This window comes from Caretta caretta, chromosome 6, assembly GCF_965140235.1.
Source record: "Caretta caretta isolate rCarCar2 chromosome 6, rCarCar1.hap1, whole genome shotgun sequence".
Lineage (NCBI taxonomy): Eukaryota > Metazoa > Chordata > Testudines > Cheloniidae > Caretta > Caretta caretta.
The window spans coordinates 59712895-59740492 of record NC_134211.1 but is presented as its reverse complement, the minus strand read 5'-3'; the positions used below and the strand labels follow the sequence as shown (position 1 = coordinate 59740492).

General features: G+C 41.7%; 1 protein-coding gene across 6 annotated transcripts in view; it reads left to right on the top strand.

Moving 5' to 3' along the window:
- Positions 1-27598, top strand: part of CELF1 (CUGBP Elav-like family member 1) — a 104341-nt gene that overhangs the window by 2511 nt on the left and 74232 nt on the right. For 2 of the 6 annotated variants that reach the window (XM_048854265.2, XM_075129624.1), the window contains exon 2: positions 21200-21240. The exons of the other annotated variants lie outside the window; for them this stretch is intronic. The gene's annotated coding sequence lies outside the window, so the exon portion shown is untranslated. The remainder of the gene's footprint in view (positions 1-21199; positions 21241-27598) is intronic. 6 annotated transcript variants of the gene reach the window in all.

Here is a 27598-nt window from a genome sequence, read left to right as displayed (position 1 = left end):
CATCTTTTCTGAGATGGGTGACCAGAACAGCACACGGTATTCAATATGTGGGGGGTACCATGGATTTATATAGTGGCATAATGATATATTCTATCTTCTTATCTATCCCTTACATAAAATGTTACAAATCATTAGGAATCTGTTAAGAACTTTCTGTTGTCCTTTCCAGAGCTGTTTCAAGACCCAAATCTTGAGCAGCCAGTAGTGGTGCAGCACTGGCTGTTCTGGGTGTTATGAGAGCCCTGTACCCTAATGTGTCAGATATTTGAAGTTGATACTCACCTGGCTGCCTGTGGTAGGCAAGCTCCTGTTGTGTGGGGCTTAGGATTATATTCCGCATCTGAATCTGCCCAGGTGCAGGTCTGCCAACACAGAACCCCAATGAAGTCAAAGGGGATCTACTCGCTCAGGTGCTTGGATTGTGCCTAGATGGATCCAGTTGCAGGATCTAGCCACTAGAATCTAGATATTTAACTATTTACTTGATAAGGGGCTTCAAGACATAGTGCAAAAAACGCTTGAGCCCAGTCTACAGGAGCACTTAAAACTGTTGCTAATACCAGTGCTGAAAAATGGTATGATATTTCGTAATGTAACTGCATTCTTCCACAATGATTATAGATGCCATTTTATTTCCTGGCACAAGATTCTAATATTGTATTGGAGAGTAGGACTGAGGCCCTGATCCTGCAAACATGTAGGTTATATCCACGTTACAGTGCTTATGCCGGCCTAGCTCCCTCGGGTAGACACGGCCTACATCAATAGAAGTTTTCCTGTCAGTGTAGGAGTACCTCCTCCCTGAACAACATTAGCTACTGTGACAGAAGCCCTCTTTTACAGTGCAGAGAGGGAAGGAGGGAAGAAAAGTGGGAGTGAGTTTGTCAGGATAGGTATGATGATCGGGGGGTGGGATTTTTTTTTCACACCCTGAATGACATAGCTATGTTGCTATAACTTTTACATGTAGACCAAGCCTTAATTATATGCTTAAATTTATACATCTGAGTAATCCCATTAAACCAGCTGGAATTATTTACATGCATAAGTGTCTGCAGGATCAGGGCCTTACTTGTATTTGAATTCCTGAGAAAGCAGGAACTGTAACTATTGTTGGAAGAAACATCTGAATATTTTTATTAAATTTAATTCTAGTAAATCACTTTCAAATTATCCAATTTTAAATAATAAAAGCTGTTGAAAGCTCAGATATACATTTTAAAATTGATTACTTTTTAAGTGCTTTGTCTACAGTGATGTAAAAGTGTAGAACTTGCCTTTCAGTAAAGTACAGGCCATTTCTTCCCCACATGTTCATTGTAAGCTATAGATTGTCACTATGGTAGTTTCTTAGTTAATTATTATATTTTTTTTACTATCTTTAAGACATGCTTTTTTAGCAACTTTCTTCTTTCTGTTAGATGGAATGATTGGAATATCTCTTCTGTTGTGATGGAGTTTTCCTTTACCTCTCTTCTTTTGCCATAGATGCTACTGAGTGTGGCCATTTTGAAACAGCCAGTACCAGATTGGATGTAAGGGGAAGGGGCAATCTCTTAGGCATGAAATAATCATGGAGTCTTGCATTTTTAGAGAGAATCCGTAATTATTCCTCCCCCCACTTCTCTAGAGAGCCGTAACTTGCCTTTAGCAGTATTTTTGTCTTTTAACAATGCCTATTCTGTTAAATCAGCTTTACAGAAAACTTTTTCCAGCCGGTGCCAGCAGCAGTAAGGTAGGGGGACTTGCTCCTTCCTATTCTGTTCGCTTCAGTAAGGTGTGAAGTTCAACACCCAGATGACACTAAAAAAGCCTTTTCTACAGTCCACACCGAACAGTTACAAGCCATGCAAAGCTGTGCATATCCTAAAGTTTTTAACTATGATTTAACCAGTCAGAGGTATGGTAACCTTAGCTAGTTACAAGTAACACCATTCAGTTTGTGTTCATACAGCAGCTTTTCTGCCATCATAGTTATTTGGGCATCCATATCTTCCACTTTGCCTTCCTATGGTTTTCCATGTATTCTGGGAAAACCTGGGCAGATATCTCATAGCTGGAGGGCATAAACACAGAATGGCAAGAGCAGCAGTACATGGCTCAGTGCACTCTGGTTGTGCTAATGAATGGAGAGGAAGATTAGCTAAATGGTTACCCTGGACCTGCACTTTTAAAAATGAGATACTGACCGTGATTAAGGTATCAAAAGAAAAGGTGCTGGAACAAATTGATGAATAGCAGCAAGTCACCAGGATTAGAGGCTATACATTCAAGAGTTCTGAAGAAACTTAATGAACTGCCAAGAAAAATCTGCCATTTCTAATCAAAATTAGTTGTTATACCAGAGAGCTGGACGGCAACACATCTTTAGAAAAGTTGCCAGGGGCAATCCAAGGAATTACAAAATAATAAACCTTATTTTGATACTAGCTAAATTGATAGGAATTATATTTAAAAATAGAATTAAAACATATAGGTATGATATGTGGACTAACCAGCATAGCTTCTGCAAAGGAAAGTCATACTGTAGTCTGTTAGCATTTTTAGACATGTTGATATTGTGAATAATTGGATTTTCAAAATGCCTTTGACAAAGTCCTTCAGAAAAGGCTGTTAAAAAAGCTAAATAATCATGGGGTGAAAGACAAAGTACAGTAATGGGTTAGAAGCTGGCTGTGGAACTAAAAAATAGGAATGACTCACTCAGTTTTTACCATGGCAAAAGATTAATGGGTCCCAAGGAAATATTTTTTTACACTAATTTAGTTGTGGAAGTCACTACAACAAGATATTATAGAGGTCAAGAGTTTAGCAGGAATCCAAAAAGAATTAGATGTTTATATGGATAATGAGAACATCCACAGTTACATTCAGTAGGAAATAAAATAACAGAAGGGATGTAAACCTTCAGGTTTCAGGGCATAAGACAGCCTCTGACAATGGTTAGTAAGAAACTTCTCTATAGGCAGACTCTTTCGTAAGTGTATACTACAGGGTTTCTTGCATCTTCCTCTGAAGCAAGTGGCAGTGACCACCAATCTGGTGGCAATTCCTTTGTTTCTTTCTAGTCCGATCCCTCTCCCACTTTCAGACTCCTGTCCCAACCCATTTTTTCCTTAGTTTCTGAGACTCCTTGCTACTCTTCACAGGAGTCTATTCCAGACACAAGCACTCTTTCCAGAACACCAGGCTTAGGAGACAAGATAATCCCAGCTACTTTAGAAGAGAGTGATCTAGAACCAAAGGCAGTCTTTCGGGGGTGATTTCCACAAGACCATCTGGTTCTCCAATTTATAATATGACTGCTGCTGTAACTAGCTGGGATGGACTAGTGTGTAGGTGATTGTCTCTGCCAGTTGCAGATTGTTGGCCTTGAAACACCTCCGATAAGTGGTTTCTAGAGGTGTCAGAAAGAGAGTATATACTGGATCTGCTTCGTTCCCTTTCTTCCAGATTTATCCACTTTTCTTCCTTCAAGAACCCTCAAAAACATGGGCAAAAGTAATTAGCTGTTCTTCATCTCCTGCACTTTGGGTCCCAGCCCCAAAAAGGGAGCAAGACTTGTATTTGGATTTATTCTTGGTCAAGAAGAAATGAAGCAGCAACAGGGCAATAAACCTGAAGAATCTCAAAAAGTTCCTGAGGAAGTCCAGATTCAAAATGGAAATGCCAGAGTCACCCTGACTACAGAGATGATTTTCTGTCCTCAGTTGACTTATAAGATGCAGACTTCCACATCCCCATTCATCAGTATCATAACAGATTTCTTCATTTTACCTTTCGACCTCATCATTTCCATTACAGATTGTTGCTCTTTGGCTCATCACTACCTCTGGCTATTTACAAAGATGTTATCTTTGCAGTTGCCCTCAGGCAGAAAAGGGGTTCATCTCTGTCCACTCGTCATTGACCTGTTGGTAAGGGAGTCACCCAGAAACAAAGCTGAACAAGACATTCTGAGAACAGTCCCGATCATGGCAGGGAGTGGAAGCTGTGCATTGGGAAGGAAGCCACTTAGACACTTTCCCCTCCACAATGGTTAGCACACATGTTAATGAAAATCAACCAACATTTCCAATGATCTTTATTTCTTAGGAGAGACAAAACAGACTAGTTTTATTGGTAAAGGTGGTCAGAATCCTCGAGGATGTTTCAGTCCACTCCCTGTTGTTTTGGGGATTTTTGTGTTGTGTGTGGACACACTAAGGTAAGCCCTAGTGTACTTGAGAGCTCGCCAATCTTTTCTGCTGTCCTACTCTGCACATCCTGTCCCTTTCTACCAGGAGAGTTCAGCTTCATTCAGAGCATAATAAACTGCCTAAAACCTTGTGAAGGTATTTCCTATAGCTGAGCTGGGCAGGATGGTGCTTATACTGATGCCAGGTTCAAAGGATGGGGAGCTAACACAGAGGTGAGGTCAGGGAATTTGGACTGCAGAGAGGAAACAGTATAAATTGGTTAAAACTCAGAGAAATTCATTATGGACTCAGAGCTCTCCTCCCATGGGTGAATAGCTCCCATGTCTTAATTGTGATGGACAACACCAATGCAGTGGCGTATGTCAGCAGAGTGGGACAAAGTTGTCATCCCTGCAAAAGGGAGTGCACCTTTTGATACTCTCAGCAGAGTGAAATTTCTAGTTCATCTGACCTCTACATATTCAGGGAAAGAAAGTGATGAACTGGCTAAGCAGGGAACAATTAGATCAAGTGGAGTGGAGTCTTCAACCAGAAGTGTTTCAACTCCAACTGAGGAAATTCAGGGTCTTGCAGGTAGACCTATTTGCATCACGTACAAACTGCATGATTCCCTCCCTTCTTTTCCACCCAAAAGAGGGATCCAAGGGCAGTAGACACGGATGCTGTCTCCCATAGGAGACCAGTAGGCTTGCTATATGCATTTTCCCCTTGGTATTCAGACCTTCCCAGAGGATAAGGAGGGAGAAAGCACAAATAGTATTAGTAGCTTTGTATTGGCCAAGAAGGCTATGGTTCACTAGTCCTCTTAACATGGCTCAGTCCCACCTTTTTCCTTTCTTTGTGACATGATCTGCTCTTGGCTCAGGATTTGTCACCCATAGCACCTGTGACTAACTGCCTGGTTTTGAGCTCTCAACTGAAAGAGAGAGGATACTTGGAAGGTGTCATCTCCACTCTGCCAGCATCTAGGAAAATTACACTTCAGGTTGCACACATGAGGCCTGAGTTTAACTTAACTAAATTGATTTTTAAAACATTTTAAGCCAATGAAAACCCTTTGTGGACACACACATCGGTTTAAAACAGGAAATATTGGTTTAGCTTGTGCCAGTTAATTTATCAAAACAAGTTTAACCAGTATAAGCCAAGTTTAAATGAACACGACTATGCTGTATTTTGCAGTGGTTTAACTAAATCAGCTTAAAGTAATACCTTCAATTAAACTAGTGCAACTTTGTATGTAGACTAGACCTAATACAGCAGAACCTCAGAGGTATGAACACCAGAGTTAAGAACTGAACCAGTCAAGCACACCCCGCATTTGAAACCAGAAGTATGCAATCAGCCAGCAGCAGAGACAAAAAAAAGACACACGCAGTACAGTACTGTTAAATGTAAACTACTAAAAAAAAATGGAAAACAGCATTTTTCTTATGCATAGTAAAGTTTCAAAGCTGTATTAAGTCAGTGTTCAGTTGTAAACTTTTGAAAGAACATCCATAAGAATTTGTTCAGAGTTACAAATGTTTCAGAGTTACGTAAACCCTCCATTCCTGAGTTGTTCATAGCTCTGAGGTTGTACTGTAGTTCCTGTTCTAGAACTTGGCTCACGTTCGAGCGAATGGTGCAGTACACGTGAGTGCTCTGTGCTTTCTGTCACAAATTGTGGCGTTCTTATGGGCAAGTTTGAATAAGAGCATCACCTTTTCAATGTTATAATATCAAGTTGCTGTGCTATCTAGTGTACTTTCTTCACAGGCAAAGGATTTCTTCATGCTTGGATATTATGCACTTCTTTAGAGCTGCATCCTTATAAGTTGTCTTAGGATTCATTAGAACCATATTGAGTTCCATGATGGAGCGCAACAGCCTGATTGAGCATTCATTAGAGCATTCACTACCTCCAGAAGGTGTCCATGTATTTCATCCCCATCAAGGATGGCCTTCCTGGTAGTCATCACCTCTGCCCAGAGGATGGTGGTGCTTGGGGGCCTTACCCTTCAAAGGACAGTACTGGACATTCCAAAATAAGGTAGTTCTTCAAACAGACCAGACCTTTATCTCCAAAATTAACACAGAGTTTCACCGAGTCCAAGAGATCATGCTCCCTTCCTTTTGCCCAAAACTGTCATTCAAAAGAGAATCTGTGGCATAAATTGAACGTCCGTAGAGCCCTTAAGAGCCATTTTAAAAAAAAGAAAGCATTTTAATCATGAAGCTGTAAGTCAAAAAGTCTCTCTTAGAAACCAGTATCGAAGCCTATGTGCTGAGATTGGTGGTGCCTTCTGGGCTGCAGGATCTTGTGCACCATGTAAGAATGACCATACTGGGTCAAACCCCAATGGTCCATCTAGCCCAGTATCCTCTCTTCTGACAGTGACCAATGCCAGGTGCTTCAGAGGGAATGAACAGAAAAGACAGTCATTGAGAGAACCATCCCTTATTGTCCACTCCAAGCTTCTGTCAGTCACAGGCTAGGGATACCCAGAGCATGAGGTTTCATCCCTGACCATCTTGACTGGTAGCCAGTGGTGAACCTATTCTCCATGAACTTATCTCATTCTTTTTTTTTTTAACCCCGTTATAGTTTTGGCCTTCACAACATCCCCTGGCAATGAGTTCTGCAGGTTGACTGTGCATTGTGTGAAGAAATACTTCCTTTTGTTTGTTTTTTTAAACCTATTGCCTATTAATTTCATTGGGTGACCCCTGGTTCTTGTGTAACATGAATAGGGTCATACCTAAGTCATGGTCCATTTTGGTCAATTTCATGGTTGTAGGATTTTTAAAATAGCCAATTTTATGATTTCAGATGTTTATATCTGAAATTTTATGGTGTTATAACCATGGGGGTCCCGATTCAAAAGGACTTGTGGGGAGAGGTCGCAAAGCTGTTGTAAGGGTATTGCGGGATTGCCACCCTCACTTCTGCATTGCCTTCAGAGCCTCCTGCAACTGGTGGAGGTTCTTGGAGGTGGGTCTGATCTCCGCCCCAGAGTGGCCATGCAGGGAAGATGAAGTCCCAACCCTGCCCGGGACCCAGCAGCTGGAGCCCAGTGCATGGTAGGAGCCCCTGGCTATGGCACCCTCAGCCCCTCCCCTTCCCCTACAATAGCTAGATTTCATGGGGGAGATCTGATTTTGTCCATGAATTTGGTAGGGCCCATACATGAAGGAGTAAATAACACTTCCTTATTCACTTCCTCCACACCATTCATGATTTTGTAGACCTCTATCATATCCCTTCTTGGTTGTCTCTTTTCCAAGATGAATAGTCCCAGTCTTTTTAATCTCTTCTCATATGGAAGCTATTCCATACACTTAATCATTTTTGTTGCCCTTCTCTGTACCTTTTCCAATTCTCATGTCTTTTTTGAGATGGGGTGACCAGAACTGCATGTAGTATTCAAGGTATGTGTGTACCAGGGATTTATATAGCAGCATTATGATCTTTTCTGTCGTCTTATCTAACCCTTTTGTCATGGTTCCTAACATTGTTAGCTTTTTTGACTGCTGCCGCACATTGAGTGGATGTTTTCAGAGAACTGTCCACAATGATGCCAAGATCTCTTTCTTGAGTGGTAATAGCTAAGTTAGATCTCATCATTTTGTATGTATAATTGGGATTATGTTTTCAAATGTGCATTGCTTTGCATTTATCAACAGTAAATTTCATTTGCCGTTTTGTTCCCCAAGCACCCAATTTTGTGAGATCCTGTTGTAACTCTTTGCAGTCTGCTTTGGACTTAACTATCTTGAGTAATTTTGTATCATCCTCAAACTTTGCCACCTCCCTCTTTACAGATCATTTATGAATATGTTGAACAACACTGGTCCCAGTACCGATCTCTAGGGGACACCACTATTTACCTCTTTCCATTCTGAAAACTGACCATTTATTCTTGCCCATTGTTTCTTGCTTTTTAACCAGTTACTGATCCATGAGAGGACCTTCCCTCTTATCCCATGCTTAGTTACTTTGCTTAAGAGCCTTTGGTGAGGGACCTTGTCAAAGGCTTTCAGAAAGTCCAAGTACACTGCATCCGCTGGATCACCTTGTCCACTTGTTTGTTGACCCCCTCAAAGAATTTTAATAGGTTTGTAAAGGGAAATCATGCCTCACCAAAGCCATGTTGACTCTTCCCCAACAAATTGTATTCATCTGTGTCTGATCATTCTGTTCTTTACTGTAGTTTCAACCAATTTGCCTGGTACTGAAGTTAGGGTTACTGGTCTGTAATTGACAGGATCACTTCTGGAGCTTTTTTTAAAAAATGGTGTCACATTAGCTATCTTCCAATCATCTGGTACAGAAGCTGATTTAAATGATAGATTATGTACCACAGTTAGTAGTTCTGCAAAATGGCCACCTGATCAGTGTTCATACCTTTGCAAAATTTTACAGGCTGGATGTTCAAGTATCAATGGCTGCTGCATTTGGTAGGAGGGTGCTCCGTTCTGTGCTCTTCCAGTAGTAGAGAAGGAATTTAGAATGCAGCATACGGTTCTGTTTGAATGCTCTCTGAAGGCAAATTGCTATAAAAATCTTACTTCCCCATATTTTAAACATCACTAGCTCGATTATAGTACACCTTCCGTAAACTTCATTCTCCTAAATGCAAAGTAATGCACACTGGAAAACATAATCCCAACTATACATTTTAAATGTCATTGTGGATAGTTTTCTGAAAACATCCACTCAATGTGCAGCAGTAGTCAAAAAAGCAAACAGAATGTTGGGAATCATTAAGAAAGGGATAGAAAATATATTGCGTCCATATAAATCCATGGTACACCCACATCTTGAATACTGCGTGCAGACTTGATCACCCCTTCTCAAAAAGATATATTGGAAAAGGTTCAGTACAGGACAACAAAAATTATTAGGGGTATGGAATGGCTGCCATTTGAGGAAAGATTAATAAGACTATAAGTTTTCAGCTTGGAAAAGAGATGATGGGGATGGGGGGGAAGATCTGATAGAGATCTGTAAAATCATGACTGATGTGGAGAAAGTAATCAAGGAAGTGTTATTTACTCATTCTCATAACACAAGAACTAGGGGTCACCAAATAAAAGTAATAGGTAGCAGGTTTAAAACAAACAATGAAAGTATTTTTTCACACAACGCACAGTCAACCTCTGAAACTCCTCACCAGAGGATGTTGTGAAAGCCAAGACTATAACAGGGTTCAAAAAAGAGCTAGCTAAATTCATGGAGGATAGGTCCATCTATGGCTATTAGCCAGGATGGGCAGGGATGGTGTCCCTAGCCTCTGTTTGCCAGAAGCTGAGGATGGGCAACAGGGAATGGATCACTTAATGATTACCTGTTCTGTTTATTCCTTCTGGGACACCTGGCATTGACCACTGTAGGAAGACAGGATACTGGGCTAGATGGACCTTTGATCTGACCCAGTATGGCCGTTCTTATGTTCCTTATTGTATTCTGCCCAAAAACTCATTTCTGTCGTTACTTATGAGAACTGAATTTTTTTTAATAAAAGCTAATTTAAGTCATCAAGGCATGCATTTTTCTTAATGAGGAACCATGTTATCTTTTAATATTGCCCTTATTCCTTTCTCCTTCCCTCTTTTTCTTATCTATAAACCTCACTACCTGTTTCATGTGTTTAGATTGTAAATTGTTAGGCACTGTACAGAGTAGTAGGGACTGTCTACTTTTCTGTGTTTGTACAATGCCTAGCACAACGGCACCTCATTCTTGGTTGATCCTTAAGTTCTACTGTAATAAACAATGATTAATAATAAAAAAGCTCTTCAGAGAAAGGTCTTGTTTATTTCTTTCTTATTTCTTTGAAGCAGAAAGTGCAGTTTTGACTGCTCAATAATAAACAACTGTAGTGATACATGAACAAAGAGAAGATAATTAAAATGAATTGGGGAACCTTAAATGAAAATTTCCTGATTCTCATGGGCTGGATTCTCATATATGACTTTGTAGTTGGAATTTCCTTTTGCATTAGATGTCATAAGTGCCTTCCTTTGAATCACCTGACATTTGATAATCAGAGGCAGGATCTAGACAGGGTTCTGTGTCTTCCACATTTGTGTTTGCCACAAAATTCATCCTTTGGTGCAGAATTGTGCTTCATAATTCAGGTTTTAAAACGTTGGCCTGATCCTGCACCACTAACGTTAATGGGAGTTTTACTATTGATTTCAATAGGAGCAGGATCAGAGCCTATATGGTAGCCCTTGTTGTGAAGAAAACCTTGAAAATGTGGCCGGTATGTAATTGATGCAGAGTTATCCTCTTAAGTTTGCAGGCAGTCTGAAGCAGTAGCTGTCTAAGAGATGTGAAGTATCCCATTCACCTTAATGGAGTGTTGCCTCTGAACCGAAAGAGGAGTTTAAATGTCAGCGTTGTTTCTTATTTTATTACTGATTGTTTAACAGAAATATCCATTTGATGTGCTTATCTCAGTTCCAGACTGGCTCCCATGCCTCCTTTGATGCTAAAATTTCAGCTGCCACATACTTATCTGTCAAAACATCACATTTTGTCCCTAATAACTTCTACAGTACGAGTACAAAAATCTGCAGCATACGGAAAATGGAAAATACAAGACAGCATAAAATAAATTGAATTTAATATCCAAATAACTGAGGCTGCTGTATTGATTATACTAATTTTAATATTTAATAAAAAACATACACTTCAAAATATAAATGAAGCTGCCACAGAAATTGCAGTCTGCCACACCAGAATCCAGGGATCAGGGCCCAGAACTTATATCATGTTTTCTGTGGAGCATATGGGGCCTTGGATATAGAATTAGACTGCTGCTGTATTTCCATGCCAGAATTCCTGTGATCCTAAAACAAGGACTTGAATGTTAAGCTGGGTTAGTTTTTTTTCCTTTTGTAAAAAGAATATGAAAAATTACGTTGTGTGAGAATGTTATCTGTTAAATATTTAAGCTGTAGTAACCTAGTAGGGAGATCAAGAATTCTAACGTTTCAGTTTATACCAACCAATGGGAAAGTTTGTATTAGCCAGTTTAGGAATGTATCAAAAAAATCCGGATCAAAATTATTGCTATAAATCAATTTAAAGATAGTCTGAGTACGTAATTGGGCAGGTGCTTCTGGAAGCAACTGTGAAGGCATGGCCTGTGCAGATCAGACAGCAGCGCAGGAATGTGGATAAATTTTAGGATTTTCTGGACATTAAGGTTTCCCCTTATGTCAGACTTGGTACTGTCAGGATTTTGTTGGATATGTGTACTGGAAATTACTGAAAAGGACTCTGTCAAACCTTACTTAAAGCAAAGTTCATAGAGTGCTTCCCCTCCCACCCCGGTGGAGCTTAATTCTGTTTCTTCTCCAGCGCGAATGAGAGAGAAGAAACTTGTCTCAGCAGTGACCCCTTTCATCAACCATGTATGGGTAAAGCTGTTCAACTCTCTGCTCCTCCCTCTGAGAAAGCTGATCAGAATGTGTTCTGCTGAAGCTGTCGTTCCACTTTCTGCTTTCTATATTTGTACAGCAACAGCACATTAGCTAGCTAGGTGGTGTAGCTGGTCTTGTGCACGCTTGGCATTTGCTGATCAGAATTGTGAGCCAGAGCTTGCAGTCTCTGTCCTTGAGTCCATCCATCTTTCTGTTTCTGGGGAGGGCTGATTTCCACATGAAAGATGATCTGTTTGTGGTGGTTTTCTTTTAAGTTACAATCCATGAAAGTTGTGAATCTAGGACTGGGAGTGGAGATGGATATACAGTTCCCTTACTAGGAAAGAGCGCAGTGGGCGGGTAATCACACTAAAACAGCAATGCTGCAAACTCCAAAAAGAGGGCTGCTCCTCTCTGGGGGGCTTTGATGGCCCTGCCTGCCTTGGGAACTGGTATTAGACTCTGCCCCAGAAGAGCTGCTCTCACTCTGACTGCCCTGAGGATTAGTGAAAGGTAGATACTCTATCTGATGAGCTGCATGCTTTCTTTGCCACTTGTGGTTAACCAGGATTAATAAGGGAATAGATCCTGCCCTGCCTTTTTTTGGTTTGAGGCGGTGAGTGCAGGTTGAAGGTGATGTTGGAGGTTGGGCTTTCATGAAATATCTTATTAGGAAGAGCTAGAAACTTAACTCTGTTCTCTCTGATTGCACATTTGTATGAACCTCTCACTAAGACCCTATTTACACCAGGGAAGTTTTTAAAAATTGTCTTACCTTTAATACAAGTTCAGCTGTAGTGGGGTTGCAGATGTTTAGCCTAGTTTACACTGGCTGCCAGCTGCAGACACTGTTGTAAACACGGTGTTGATAAGACTTACTCTGAGCAGGGTTTTGGAATGATGCTGAAAACAGTGGTTGCAGCTGCACCAACCATTAGCACTGGTGTGATCTTTTGAAAATTTTTCCTCAGGATAGACAAGGGTAAAGGTCTTGATGCTGATCACTTACAGTTCCTACTCACTTCAACTGGAGCAATGGATGTTCTGCACCTCTGGAAATCAGGCCCTCTGGGATTTTGGTTACTAACGCTTTCTGCTGAGTGTGTGGAAAGTAAAAGGAAAGGTGTTCACTCCAATCTTCCTTGAGTGCTCTAGGGACTTGGTCTGAGTTGACTTTTTTTCCTAGTGTTGCAGTATCCCCATCATGTTTGCAATATTACAAATATTTGCAACTAGCAGGGTCAGACCCGTCACCTCCCAGAGGAAACAAGCAGGTTATGGGGCTAAATGGGGGCGTCAAGTCTCCACAGGTGTGTTTGTAGACATATTTGGGATCAGAAGAGAAGAAGTTGATAGATCTGTGTGACAGAGGAACATCTCACTCTAGGACTGTCTGCTTAACACTTAGCTGTATGTTGTGTGGCTGATTTCACATTGTTGTTGGTTTTGTAATGTAGACACATGCTGACAGTTGTTCCTCCTTCATCTGGTAGTCCTGTGACGTTCACTGCATATGTGGTTTCTGGAGTTTCAAACCCTCCTGCTTGCAAGCCCATGCAGAATACCAAAGATACTGCCACATCCTCTCAGTGCTTTCTGCTTCTCCTCATTCCTGCTTGTCCATTCTGTGTCCCCCTACAGGCATACTCTCTTCTATGTGCACCAGCAAGAGCAGAGTAGCAGAGATTAAATTTGAACAAATCTTAGTTTAAAATGCTAATTAAAAGTAAAATTGGGTCATTACTCAATGCAACTTGCTTGTCCCAGGTACTTCATGGTTACGTCACTCCTCCCTGGCCTTTGGAATGCTTGGAATACCCTCCCTGTCTTTGCCAGCACCCCTATTGAGAGAGTAGGAATAGTCAATATGAGATGATTCTTGGAAAGCATATATATGAGAATATGGCAAAGAGTGCTGACAGAATTCTCATTGACCAATGCACTCTGTGACAGGAGTCAGAATATATGGGTAGCATGTTGGGGAGATTACGTATGTTCATCTGGTGCACTGAAGCCAATGAGTATGATACATCCTGGCCATAGAATGGCAGGAGGAGATTAGATGGAACCTGCCATCTTTTACACAGTTTAATAATGACAGAACATCACTCCAACTTCCCTTTCTTGGAAAGCTGATGCATTTTTCAGTGCAATAAAACCTGCTTTGCTGCTATATCCTGATGGCTGAAAGGGAGCCCCTTGGGGCTATGCCTGTTCCTGTTGGCTCAAGGGAGCCATACCACATAACATGATGCTGTAGGAATTGGTGGTCAGAAAATCCTACCTGAAAAATACTGTAAGCTTGAGTAGTCCAAAGGGAGAAGGCCCACAAATCCATGTTATACCCACAAAAAAGGTTTTTTCATGCCTTGTTTACAGGGACTGTTACACCAAAGCAGGATTGGAGGTGAGGAGGAATCTAATCTAGCCTATCATTCTTTAAAATAATACTTTTAAAAGTTCTAGGAGACAGCTTATTTCTGATTTTATTCTGGTTACTGTTATCCTCCTAAAATTAAGGAACTCCTATTTTTTCCTGCATACTGATAAAAAGGGTAATAGTAAACAACGATGTATTGGATTGATCGGAAGTGTGTTGGGGTATTGTAGAGATAGAAGTTAGGTCCAGTTTTATTCAACATCTTCATTAATGATTTAGAAGGGAAGGTAGACAACATGTTAATATAATTCACAAATGTTGCTGATTTACTATTACAGATGACACACACCAGAAAGACAAAGAGAGGTTAAATATGAGCAGGAAAATAATTAGATTCAAGATGGAGGATGCAAGATTAATCCAACACACAGAAATGAAGGCTGCAAGGATTCAGATGAGAAAATATTAAAGGAACTAAATAAATATAGGTTGGCCAATGGTGGGGTCCTGATTGTTTGTAAATTTAAAAAGAGAGCCCAGGAACAATGAGGAATTGTCCAAGAGGTATAACTAGCAATAGTGGAATCAAACTGAGCAAAGGATAACAAAAAGATGAACATCAGAGACAGCACTCTGACAGTTAGGTTTATTACAGTGTGGAATATTTCCTCCAGGGAAATAGTGGAAGCCTCACCACTTGGGATGTTTTAAAACTAAACAGGGTAAATTCAGGGAGAATGTACTGTAGATAATATAGCTATGAACACTGATACTCCTAGCTTATTTCTGTCATTACTTCCCCATCCTCTTCAGTCTCATCTTTTATTGAGCACTGACCTCCCTCATTCTCTGGGGTAAAGCGCCCCAAAGTTGAATGAGAGGCGTTGGGGATTAATGTGTGATACCTGCAGTCTTACTTTGAATTTAACCTCCATGTAGGGGAATATGCAATGACAAACTGTCTTTTCAAAATGTATAGTAAATTGAGTACTGACCTGATGTGTGATGCGACTGTGCTGACAGTTCCGGGAAAAGAGGTGAGCTCTGCTGCTGACATGGGAGTAGAGAGGGAGGGGTTATGGCATGCGTATCACCACACCTGGATTCTTGACCCCTTTTCTATTCAGGAGACAGGATATATGGGGTCTCCTAGAATCCTACAAGAGGTGTAAGAGGATTTTGTAGCTGTTTTTTTTGGTTCCTCATTAAGATGTTCAGCCAATAATTATATTTATATCACTTGTTTTGACATGAAGTTTGTCCAGTCTCCTCTTATTAACAGTTGAATACAGCTAATGTCACACTATGCCCTGCAGGAAGAGTGAATGGAAAGAAGAGAAGGAGAAAACGATAAGTGAGGAGTGACTGAAAACTTGTGCATGAAACTTCAAATGAGTGCTGAATATCTCTAGTGCTTGGCAAAGTGCATGGGCAATCTCTGAACCATGACAGCAGTTGAATGCAAAGACACTGGGTCACTACAAAAAGAAAAGATGAAGTGAGCTGTAGCTCACGAAAACTTATGCTCATATACATTTGTTAGTCTCTAAGGTGCCACAAGTACTCCTTTTCTTTTTGCGGATATAGACTAACACGGCTGCTACTCTGAAATGGGTCACTACAGTAAACAATCATCTACCTCTGCTACTCTGAATCCCCCTCCATGAATGTCTTGAATCAGGTGACAGACTCAGACCCAGCACAGCAGGGAAATCTGGCAGGGCGTTATAGAATCATGAAGAGAATGTAAAAGTGCCCTGACACAGCTGTCAGTGAACATTAATCACAGCAGGAAAGCTTGACTAGAGGGGATGTTTGGCAGGCCCAGGGCTCGCCATGGGTGTTGTTTGTGGATGAAAGGAAGCTTAAATCAACAAAGACCGAAAGGTTTTTTCCTATCTACTCAGTAGCTGACTTTCAAGTGACTTTCTTGCCAAATCACGTTTCTTCAAACAAGACAAAGTCTATGTTAGGGATGACACTAAAGCCAAGGTGGTTCTGGGTGAAATGTAGCATTTGTATGTGTTACACCTTCCTACACCCTTTATCTTTTTTTCCTCTGTTTAGGTTGTAAATTCTTGGGCCATGGGTCTTTTATGTTTGTACAAGTGCTTAGCACACTTTGGACATTATATAAATAATTGTTGAGTGAGGGGAAAAAAAATATAGAAAAACAGGAGTGCCAAGAAGCCCACGGGGAAAAATTACAGTTTAATAACATGAAAAAATCCTCCTTTGCTGCAGTGCCAATGATGAGGTTTTAACTGCACAAAAGTCAGGAAATTCCAAAGTTGTTATTCCCACAGGAGCACCAGAGGTATGGTGCTGCCTAATAGGCAGAAATGCCCTAAGAAATGGATTTGGCTTTGGAAGCCATCTTAATCAGCATTCACTCTTTTCAGTATGACTACAATTCTCTACTAATGTAAATGGGTGAAACTCCATCCAAGTCAAAGAAGCTGCATCTATTTACACCAGCAAAAAATATGATTTTATTTACACCAGCAAAAAATATGATTTTATGCAGCTTAAGAAAATTCAAACCGTTGGGGATGTTTTGCTTTTCTTTATTGGCAGATGTGGAAGAAGCATTCTCTGCAGTGTATCATCCATAGTGAGAATGTAAAGGAACATCAGTAAAGAAATCTTATTGAGTTGTGCCTCTTAGAAATAAAGCATAAATAAAGTTATGTGTAGGAGAATCTGAATGTCTCTGATTTAAGTGCTTTAAAGTTCTTGAGAAAATAAAGGATGAATCTGGCCAAAAAAACCCCTGAAGCTCTCCTTCTCTAAATTTATACTGAGCCGTAAAAAAAAAAAAAATCCATGTTTGGCTCTTCATTCTCTCTAAACTGTTGGTTTTTAAAATGAGACACATCTGCAGGAGTTAAAAATAGGTATGTTTTGTCTGCAAAACACATCCCAAGCTTTGCAGAAAGACTGTTCTGCTGCTGTCTAGCAAATAGTTGCACGTGATGATTTTTTTTTTTATGATTTCTTTTTTAAAAAAGCCCTAGGAAGTTCTTTACAAAAACTATTAATAGAATGTTAAGGCTGCAGAATGAAACATTTGAATCAGGGAATGCCAAAGTTAGTCACACACAAAACCTTAACTGTGTCCCTTTATGTGCATGCATTACTGAAGTCTTTAATTACATGATCTCATGCTATTTCTATCCAGCCCCCCTTTATGCTCCTGCAGGGTAATTGGCTATAGTTTGCTTGGTATAGTTTTCTTAAGCTTCCTCAGCCATGGCTCATTGAACTCAATGGAAAGATTCCCATTAACTTTGCTTGGCTTCAGATTAGACTTTGAATGAGGCACGGATCCTGTACACTTATGTCTCGTATTAGGCCAAATTCTGTTGGCACTACTAAGATGTGTATATATACAGTAAATTCAGATTTATACTAGGGCTGTCAAGCAATTAAAAAAATAATCACAATTGCGCGATTAAAATAAATAATTGCGTGATTAATTGTGCTGTTAAACAATAATAGAATACGTTTCAATATTTTTGGATATTTTCTACATTTTCAAATATACTGATTTCAATTACAACACAATACAATGTGTACAGTGCTCACTTTATATTTTTGTTTACAAATATTTGCTCTGTAAAAAAACAATAAATAGTATTTAATTCACCTAATACAAGTACTTTAGTGCAGTATCTTTATCATGGAGGTTGAACTTACAAATGTAGAATTATGTACAAAAAAAAACTGCACTCAAAAACAATGCAATGTAAAACTTTAGAGCCTACAAGTCCACTCAGTCTGTCTTCTTGTTTAGCCAATCACTCAGACATACAAGTTTGTTTACTTTTATGGGAGATAATGCTGTCTGCTTATTATTTACAATGTCACCCGAAAGTGAGAACTGGCATTTGCATGGCACTTTTGTAGCCGACATTGCAAGGCATTTATGTGCCAGATATGCTAAACATTTGTCTGCCCTTTCATACTTCGGCCACCATTCCAGAGGATGTGCTTCCATGCTGATGATGCTCGTTTAAAAAAAAATAGTTAATTAAATTTGTGACTGAACTCCTTAGGGGCGAACTGTATGTGTTTTGCTCTCGCATGCTGCCATATATTTCATGTTATAGCAGTCTCGGATGATGACCCAGCACGTGTTCATTTTAAGAACACTGTGACTGCAGATTTGACAAAATGCAAAGAAGATACAAATGTGAGGTTTCTAAAGGTAGCTACAGCATTGACCCAAGGTTTAAGAATCTGAAGTGCCTTCCAAAATCTGAGAGGGAGGAGATGTGCAACATGCTTTCAGAAGAGTTAAAAGAGCAACACTCCGATGCAGAAACTACAGAACCCAAACCACCAAAAAAGAAAATCAACCTTCTGCTGGTGGCAACTGACTCAGATAATGAAAATGAATGTGCATCAGTCCGCATCGCTTTGGATCATTATCGAGCAGAACCTGTCATCAGCATGAACACATACTCTGGAATGGTGGCTTTATATTGTTTTGTTTTTGAGTGCAGTTATGTAACAAAAAAAAAATCTGTTTTGTAAGTTGCACTTTCATGATAACGAGATTGGACTATGGTACTTGTATGAAGTGAATAGAAAAATACTATTTCTTTTGTTTATCATTTTTACAGTGCAAATAGTTGTAATAAAAAATAATATAAAGTGAGCACTGTACACTTTGTATTCTGTGTTGTAATGGAAATCAATATATTTGAAAATGTAGAAAACATCCAAAAATATTTAATACATTTCAATCGGTATTCTATTGTTTACCAGTGTGATTAATCACGATTAATTTTTTTGAGTTAATCACATGAGTTAACTGCGATTAATCGGCAGCCCTAATTTATACTGTTTTAACTAAGAATATTTGGGCCCCTAACACATATCTGTCTAAATTAGAGTTTGTGGTCCTGGTTTAACTCAAGTTAATTGATTGGCTATTAGTTAGTTAGCCAATATGATTATAAATGCTAATTAATAAACATTTGTTACTGGAACAAACAGAAATAAGTTAAGTCAAGTCTAAATATAAACCTCTAGTCGGGGAGGTTAGATGCATTAAATGGGTAGGGGTACACTCACTGGGCAGGGACTGTCTTCTGTAGGGATGCCAGTGTGTTAACATGACTCAAGCCATGTCTGCTCTCTGGGGACTATAGCAGTGTAGCTGTGATACTGTAGCTATGGCAGCATTACGTAGACAGCCTACACTGAGGAAAGGAGTTTTTCCATTGGTGTAGGAGCACTCCCTAAGCGACAGCAATTCAGTAGATGGAACATTCTTCTGTTGACATATCTTCATCTATACTTGGGGTTAGATCAGCATAGCTATGTTGCCCAGGGGTATGGCCTTTGAGTAAGGTAGCTATATCAAACTAAATTTTAACTATAGACCAGGCCTGAGAATTTGGAAAATGTGACTAGTGTGCCATGTAGAGGTGTTGATAAAGCAGCTGTTCTTAACTCCATGTTCTGGGGGCCAAGGCCTTGAGCCATTCTTTTCAGTAGCAGCAGCAATCTTATCTAACTGGTGTCCCATTAGAGGCAACAGTTTGTTCATCTGCAGTCATATCTTTTCTCACTCCTGCATCTTTGCATGAAATATGAGGTAGTATAGTCTTCATTCCTCTTCATGGGAAAGATGGACAGTAATAGAATTCCCCCACATACTCAGTAGGGGAGGTTGGAAACAGAATCTACACCCAAATGCACACCCTTGCAGGGGGAAGGCAGCAGCAGAATTTTTCTCATTGCAAAAAGAGATGTGGTGAAATATGTCCCTGTGGTGATGCTATTTATTTGGCAGTGAAGCTTAAGAAAAAACATGAGTCACAGGGATCTAGATAACACAAAGAATCTTGGAATCTGAGCACTGTGACAAATGTATACTTTATCTACACTGGGAATTTCAGACACTGGTGGCCAGCCACCTGTTTAACTGCACTGATCCAAACCGTTTGCACAGATACAGTAAACGATTGTAAGGGGCTTGTCTACACATAGAGCTATTCAAGGATAGCTATTCCAGAAAAATATTTGGAATAAGAGTGCCTTTTCCTGAATTAGTCTAATCCACTTTGGAATTCTGGAGTAAAATTGTCCACACATGGAAGTTATTCCAGAATAGCTATTCTGCCTTAAATTCACACTCTGCCCTATTCTGGAATAATTTCCTTGTATGGACAAGCCCTCAGCCACAATTTGTACCTGTGTAATTCACCACTGCTCGACACCAGAGTAAACTCTACAGATGCAAGTTGCAGCTTATGTTTTCCTGTCTCTAGTAGGTGTTTTTACCCATGCAGCTATAACAGTGGTTGGCCACCAAAGACTGATAATGGGGTAAATCCTCAGTGAACACAAGACCTTTCCCTGCCAGTTGTACAGAATTTGATACCCCATGCACACTTGAATAGAGGAAAAGTGGCACCTGCCAGGAACAGTGCATTACCAGAGCATAAGAAGCTGAATTCTAGTTTCATTTGAGAAGGGAGAGAGTTGTAAGGCCTATCTGGTGCATAAACTTACATAAAATGGACTGTATAGTTAGGTTCTAAATGTGGTTAAAACCGGCCATATTGACAAATGCTTCCTGCAGGAATGTTCCCCAGGTCTCTCAGAGGTGGTTGTATCAGATCTGTTTGTTACTCGTGGAGCCTTCACTGTTCTACATACCTGAATAGTACAAAGAGAGAGTTTTCATCAGTGGTGCCCACATGTGTCATGGTTCCTCTGACTAGTGGCAGTGTTTGTAACTTACACAAAATGTTAATACTGATACTCCAGAGATCACATGCTTGTATCTGGCTTGAGAAGAGACATATCTGAAACCTCTGAGAAATTATAATATCATGTCCTGCAACATTTGTAAGCACAGTGAGTTGCTTATTTCAGACCTTACTAAAACTAAGTAGCACAAACTTATACCTTTGGACTCATGACACCTCTGCGGGGCTTATAAATGTCTGTCACTCTGGGTTAAAAAACAAAACAAAAAAGGTTGCCAGTTCTGAAAAAGTGCAAACATTTTCTGTAAAAGATGGTGAGTACCTCATGCTGATTTCTATGATTAGAAATTCACTTTACTATCCCCCAGTCCTACGCCTGTGTAGGGTGACTTACAGTGCAGCTTACTTGATGATTCATGGTATCTTTTCTTGTAGCTCCGGAGCACCCAGTGTCTATTTTTATTCTTGTCTTTTAGAGTGAAGACTGGAACCTCTAGAGGAAGGAGCATAGCTACAGGTATGAACCAAATACAGGTCCTCTCTGTTGCTTATTGGACCTTTCTCTTAGATGCCTTTTTAGAGCAAGGTTTCTATTGCCTTTAGTAAAGTGAGTGTTCATTTTCCCTTACAAAGAGCAGTGCCCCCTGAACCTTAGGGTATGTCTATGCTACCCGCTAGATCGGCGGGCAGCGATTGATCCAGCTGGGGTAGATTTATCGTGTCTAGTCTGGACACGATAAATTGAGCCCCGAGCACTCTCCTGTTGACTCCTGTACTCCACGAGAGGCGCAGTCGGAGTTGACGGGGGAGTGGCAGTAGTTGACTCATCACAGTGAAGACACCGCGGTGAGTAGGTCTAAGTACCTCGACTTCAGCTCAGTTATTCACGTAGCTGAAGTTGCATAACTTGGATCAATCCCCCCATCCCCCAGTGTAGACCAGGGCTTAGGCTTTTGACAGTTTGCTATGTGCATGCTGTGGTGGGGGCGGGCAGAACCAACTTGTTTAGGACTGTGAGTACCAAGTGAACAGCAAGCTTCTGTGCAGCTTGGGGTTTAATGATCTTAGAGAAATAAAGGGTAAGAAGGAAAATGTTGCTGCTTTATAATATGAAGATCTGTTGAGATTTGTCAAGTTTGTGAAGCGCTGAAACTGATCCTCTAATAAAACAACTTCCCTTTTTGACAAATTGGGTGAGAATGGATGGTCATGGGGATATGATACAGTCTGAAGATTGAATGGAGCCAAACCTGAATAGTTTTACAGAGAGTAAATCCTTCCACTCTGACTCCAGCTACCTAAATGTCTAAGGCTGGTTTACACTGGGAACTTACATCAGGATAGCTACATTTTTAAGGGGTGTGAAAAATCCACACCCTGGGAGACGTAGCTGTACCGACCTAATCCCCAGTGTAAATCGCTATAGTTAGGCAGAAGAGTTCTTCCGTTGACCTAGATACCACCTCTCAGGGAGGTCGATTACCTACACCAGGGGTGAGCAAACTGCGGGCTGCTTTTATCCAGCCCGCGAGCTTCGGCCAGGGGAGCAGGACTTGGGGCTTGCCATGCTCTGGCAGGGAGAGCAGGGCTGGGGGCTTGCCACGCTCCGGCTGGGGGAGCGGAACCAGCAGGGAGAGCGGGGCTGGAGGCTTGCAGCGTTCCGGCCGGGGTAGCAGGACCAGGGGCTTGCAGTTCTCTTCCTGGCGCTCCTGCCAGGGGGGCGGGACCAGGAGGTTTGCTGCTCTTCACCCGGGGCTCCGATGGAGCGGGACTGGGGGCTTGCTGCGCTTTGTCCAGCGCTCCTCAGTGATGAGCAGTTCATTTTGACCACCATCTTCGGGGAAGATTCTGCATGCAAAACACCACATTCCGCAGGTCTGACCTCATCACCCCTACGCAGCAGCGTGCCAAATCCCCTCCTGGTTTCCAATGGCGCCCCTCTCGAGAGCCTCGAGTGGAGGGAAACTGCCCAGGGCCGCAGCTGCTCCCCTCTGGGTTCCTCCGCACATGGCACAGCTGCCTTGGTGTCACACTGCCAGCAGGGTCGAAGATCTCCCTTTCGATGGAGACAAGCTCTTCACCGCTACAACCAGTGAGGTCCTTCACTCCATGAAGGATTCCCATGCCACTCTCCGATCCTTAGGCATCCAAACACCTGCCTCAAAGAAGAGACAATATAGATATCAGCCATACCAATGATCACGTTACCATACCTTTGCGCTACATCCACCTTTAAGACAATATGATACACAACAATGACATAGGCCCAGGAACTAACGACATCGCCCTCTGCAAACAATGGCGACCCACCCTCCTAACCCAAATAAACAAATTTGAAGTCTTGGTCAAGGGTATAGGAAAACCTCTCACCCTCTCCAGTGCCAAAGCCAACCAACCATTTTTTTGGACATTGTTTGCATCTGTTCCTGGCCAACTGGCAAACCATCACTACGGACAGATGGGTCCTGGAAATTATCAGATTGGGTTATGCCATCCCCTTCCTCTCCTTACCTCCCACTCACCCTCCCTCCCCGTCCCTCTTCAGGGACCCCTCTCACAAACAATTGCTCTGTCAGGAGGTACAACATCTCTTATATCTCGGAGCAATAGAGGAGGTGCCCCCTTAACACAGAGGGAAAAGGTTTTACTCCCACTACTACTTGACGGAAAAGAAAAGCGGCGGTTGGCGCCCTATCCTCAATCTTCGACATTTGAACAAGTTCGTCAAAAAACAGAAATTCCGGATGGTTACTCTCCCAATGATAATTCCGACGCTGGAGCAGGAGATTGGTTTTCAACCATCGACCTCCAAGATGCATATTTTCATGTCTCTATCTACCCTGTCCATCGACGTTTCCTCAAGTTTATTGTGGGAGCGCAACACTACCAATACGGGGTCCTCCCTTTTGGCCTTTCCACCACACCATATGTCTTCTCCAAGGTGCTAGAAGTTGTAATAGCACATCTCTGGAAAAAAAGGAATCCTCATATTTCCTTACCTGGACGATTGTCTCCTAAGTCTCCCACTCAGAAGTGAGCCACGCAACTCTTGCAACCCTTCACTGCTTCCACACCTTGGGCCTGCAAATAAACAAAAACAAATCTACCTTACAATCTATCCAACAAATCAACTTCATTGGCGCCCACCTCGATTCCGCCACCGGTCTTGCATCTCTCCCCCCGGACAGATGCCACAAAATGGGCATCCTTATTATCTAGATACGTGCCAGCCCACAGACTACAGTCTGAGACTCCCTACAGGTCTTAGGACATATGGCTGCTTGCACATTTGTGGTCGCAAATGCTTGCCTATACATGCGATGCCTTCAAGGTTGGCTAGCCACGGTATAGAAACCAAACAAGCACAGGCTAAACAGGTTACTAACTATGCCCCAGAAAGTCAAGGATTCACTCCTGTAGTGGACCTCTCCCATCAGCCTCTGCACCGGGATTCCCTTCCTACAAGATCCCCCTTCAATTACCATCACCACAGATACATCCCTCACAGGATGGGGAGCACACATCGGCCACCTTACCACTCAGGGTCTCTGGGCCACTTCAGAAACCAGGCTTCACATAAATTTGCTAGAGCTCCAGGCCGTATGCAATGCCTGCCTCCATTTCCTTCCCATCATACAAAACCACCAAATTCGAATCATGACTGATAACATCGCATGCATGTTTTATGTCAGCAGACAGGGGGGAGCCCAATCACACTCCCTTTGCACAGAGACAGTAAAACTTTGGAACCGGTGCCTTCAACACAACATCCATATCTCCGCGTCATACCTGCCAGGTTCTCAGAATACCACCGCAGACGAGCTCAGCCGATCGTTCCCCTTACAGCATGAGTGGGAACTCAACAACACCATTCTTTCCAACATTGTCCAGACCTGGGTTTATCCCCAACTGGATCTATTTGCCACAGCAACAAACAAAAAATGCCCAACATTCTGCTCCAGAGCAGGCCTGGGGAAACACTCATGGGGGGACGCCTTTATGCTCCCTTGGACCGAGACTCTCATGTTCGTGTTCCCAGCAATGCCTCTATTGCACAGAGTAATTCAGAAGATACAAACAGACAGAGCCAACATCATTCTCATAGCCCCAGCGTGGCCCAGACAACCGGGGTAAACAGTGAGGTGGCAAAGTTTGCAGATGATACTAAACTGCTCAAGATAGTTAAGACCAAAGCAGACTGTGAAGAACTTCAAAAAGATCTCACAAAACTAAGTGATTGGGCAACAAAATGGCAAATGAAATTTAATGTGGATAAATGTAAAGTAATGCACATTGGAAGAAATAACCCCAACTATACATACAATATGATGGGGGCTAATTTAGCTACAACAAATCAGGAGAAAGATCTTGGAATCATCGTGGATAGTTCTCTGAAGACATCCACGCAATGCATAGTGGCAGTCAAAAAAGCAAACGGGATGTTAAGAATCATTAAAAAAGGGATAGAGAATAAGATGGAGAATATCCTATTGCCCTCATATAAATCCATGGTATGCTCACGTCTTGAATACTGCATACAGATGTGGTCCCCTCATGTCAAGAAAGATATACTGGCATTGGAAAAGGTTCAGAAAAGGGCAACTAAAATGATTGGGGGTTTGGAATGGGTCCCATATGAGGAGAGATTAAAGAGGCTAGGACTTTTCAACTTGGAAAAGAGGAGACTAAGGGGGGATATGATAGAGATATATAAAATCATGAGAGGTGTGGAGAAAGTGAATAAGGAAAAGTTATTTACTTGTTCCCATAATGTAAGAACTAGGGGCCACCAAATGAAATTAATGGGTAGGAGGTTTAAAACAAATAAAAGGAAGTTGTTCTTCACTCAGTGCACAGTCAACCTGTGGAACTCCTTGCCTGAGGAGGTTATGAAGGCTAGGACTACAACAGGGTTTAAAAGAACTAATGGCTATTGGCCAGAATGGGTAAGGAATTGTGTCCCTAGCCTCTGTTTGTCAGAGGGTGGAGATGAATGACAGGAGAGAGATCACTTGATCATTCCCTGTTAAGTTCACTCCCTCTGGGGCTCCTGGGTTGGATGGACCTTTGGTCTGACCCAGTATGTCCATTTTATGTTCTTATGTGGTACCCCTTTCTCCTGCGCATGTTGGTCAAGCCTCCCATTCCCCTTCCACCACTCAGCAACCTCCTATCACAATGCAGGGGACAACTATTTCGCCCCGAAGTACAACGTCTCCACCTGAGGGCCTGGCTGATCAATGGTTCTCTAATGCGGAGTTAACATGTTCGGACCAAGTATGCACTGTCTTGCTACACAACAGAACACACAACATGCGCACTACCTACTTGCATAAATAGAAACGGTTTACATCTTAGTGCGCTGGCAAACAGACCTCGCCAGTTTCTGCTTCGCTCCCACTTATACTGTATTACCTGCTACACCTTAAAACATCTGGCCTCTCTACAAGCTCACTCAAGGTCTACCTTGCAACAATCACCGCTTTCCACCATAAGGTTGACAACATAATGGTCTTTGCCCATCCAATCACCAAAAGGTTCCTGAAGGGCATCCAGACGTTATATCCAGATGTGAAACCGCCTGCTGCACCTTGCGATTTACACCTAGTCCTCAAAGCCCTGATGGATAAACCCTTCGAACCAATGGCTACCTGCTCCCTTCTCCACCTATCCATGAAGACCGCCTTCCTCATAGCAATCATGTCTGGGATGATCCGAGGAATGGAAAACTTGTCTTATGAAAGGAGACTCAGGGAGCTTGGCTTGTTTAGCCTAACTAAAAGAAGGTTGAGGGGAGATATGATTGCTCTCTATAAATATATCAGAGGGATAAATACCAGAGAGGGAGAGGAATTATTTAAACTCAGTACCAATGTGGACACAAGAACAAATGGATATAAACTGGCCACTAGGAAATTTAGATTAGAAATTAGACGAAGGTTTCTAACCATCAGAGGAGTGAAGTTTTGGAATAGCCTTCCGAGGGAAGTAGTGGGGGCAAAAGATCTATCTTGCTTTAAGATTAAACTCGATAAGTTTATGGAGGAGATGGTATGATGGGATAACATGGTTTTGGTAATTAAATATTCATGGTAAATAGGCCCAATGGCCTGTGATGGGTTTTTAGATGGGGTAAGATCCAAGTTACCCGGGAAAGAATTTTCTGTAGTATCTGGCTGATGCATCTTGCCCATATGCTCAGGGTTTAGCTGATCGCCATATTTGGGGTCGGGAAGGAATTTTCCTCCAGGGCAGATTGGAAGGTCCTGGAGGTTTTTCGCCTTCCTCTGTAGCATGGGGCACGGGTCACTTGCTGGAGGATTCTCTGCTCCTTGAGGTCTTCAAACTACAATTTGAGGACTTCAATAGCACAGATATAGGTGTGAGGTCTTTTTTAGGAGTGGTGGGTGAAATTCTGTGGCCTGCATTGTGCAGGAGGTCAGACTAGATGATCATAATGGTCCCTTCTGGCCTAAATATCTATGAATCTATGAATCTATGTCTGCCAGACGAGTAGGAGAAATGAGGACGCTTATGGCAGACCCTCCGTATACCACGTTCTTCTGCAATAAGGTCACACTCCGTACGCATCGAAGGTTCTTACCTACACCTTCCAACATTTTTCCAAAACCTCACGCTAACGCCTTTGAAACGACAATACACACTCTTGATGTTCGCAGAGCATTATCCTTTTACCTGGATAGAACAAAACCATTTAGGAAAACCCCCAGACTTTCTGTCTCTACTACTCAGCACTCACAAGGAAATGCTATCTCTAAACAGAGACTTTCCAAATGGATTGCTGACTGCATACGCCTTTGTTACCAACTCAGGCAAATACAACCTCGTATGTCAATTAGATTAGAACACACTCT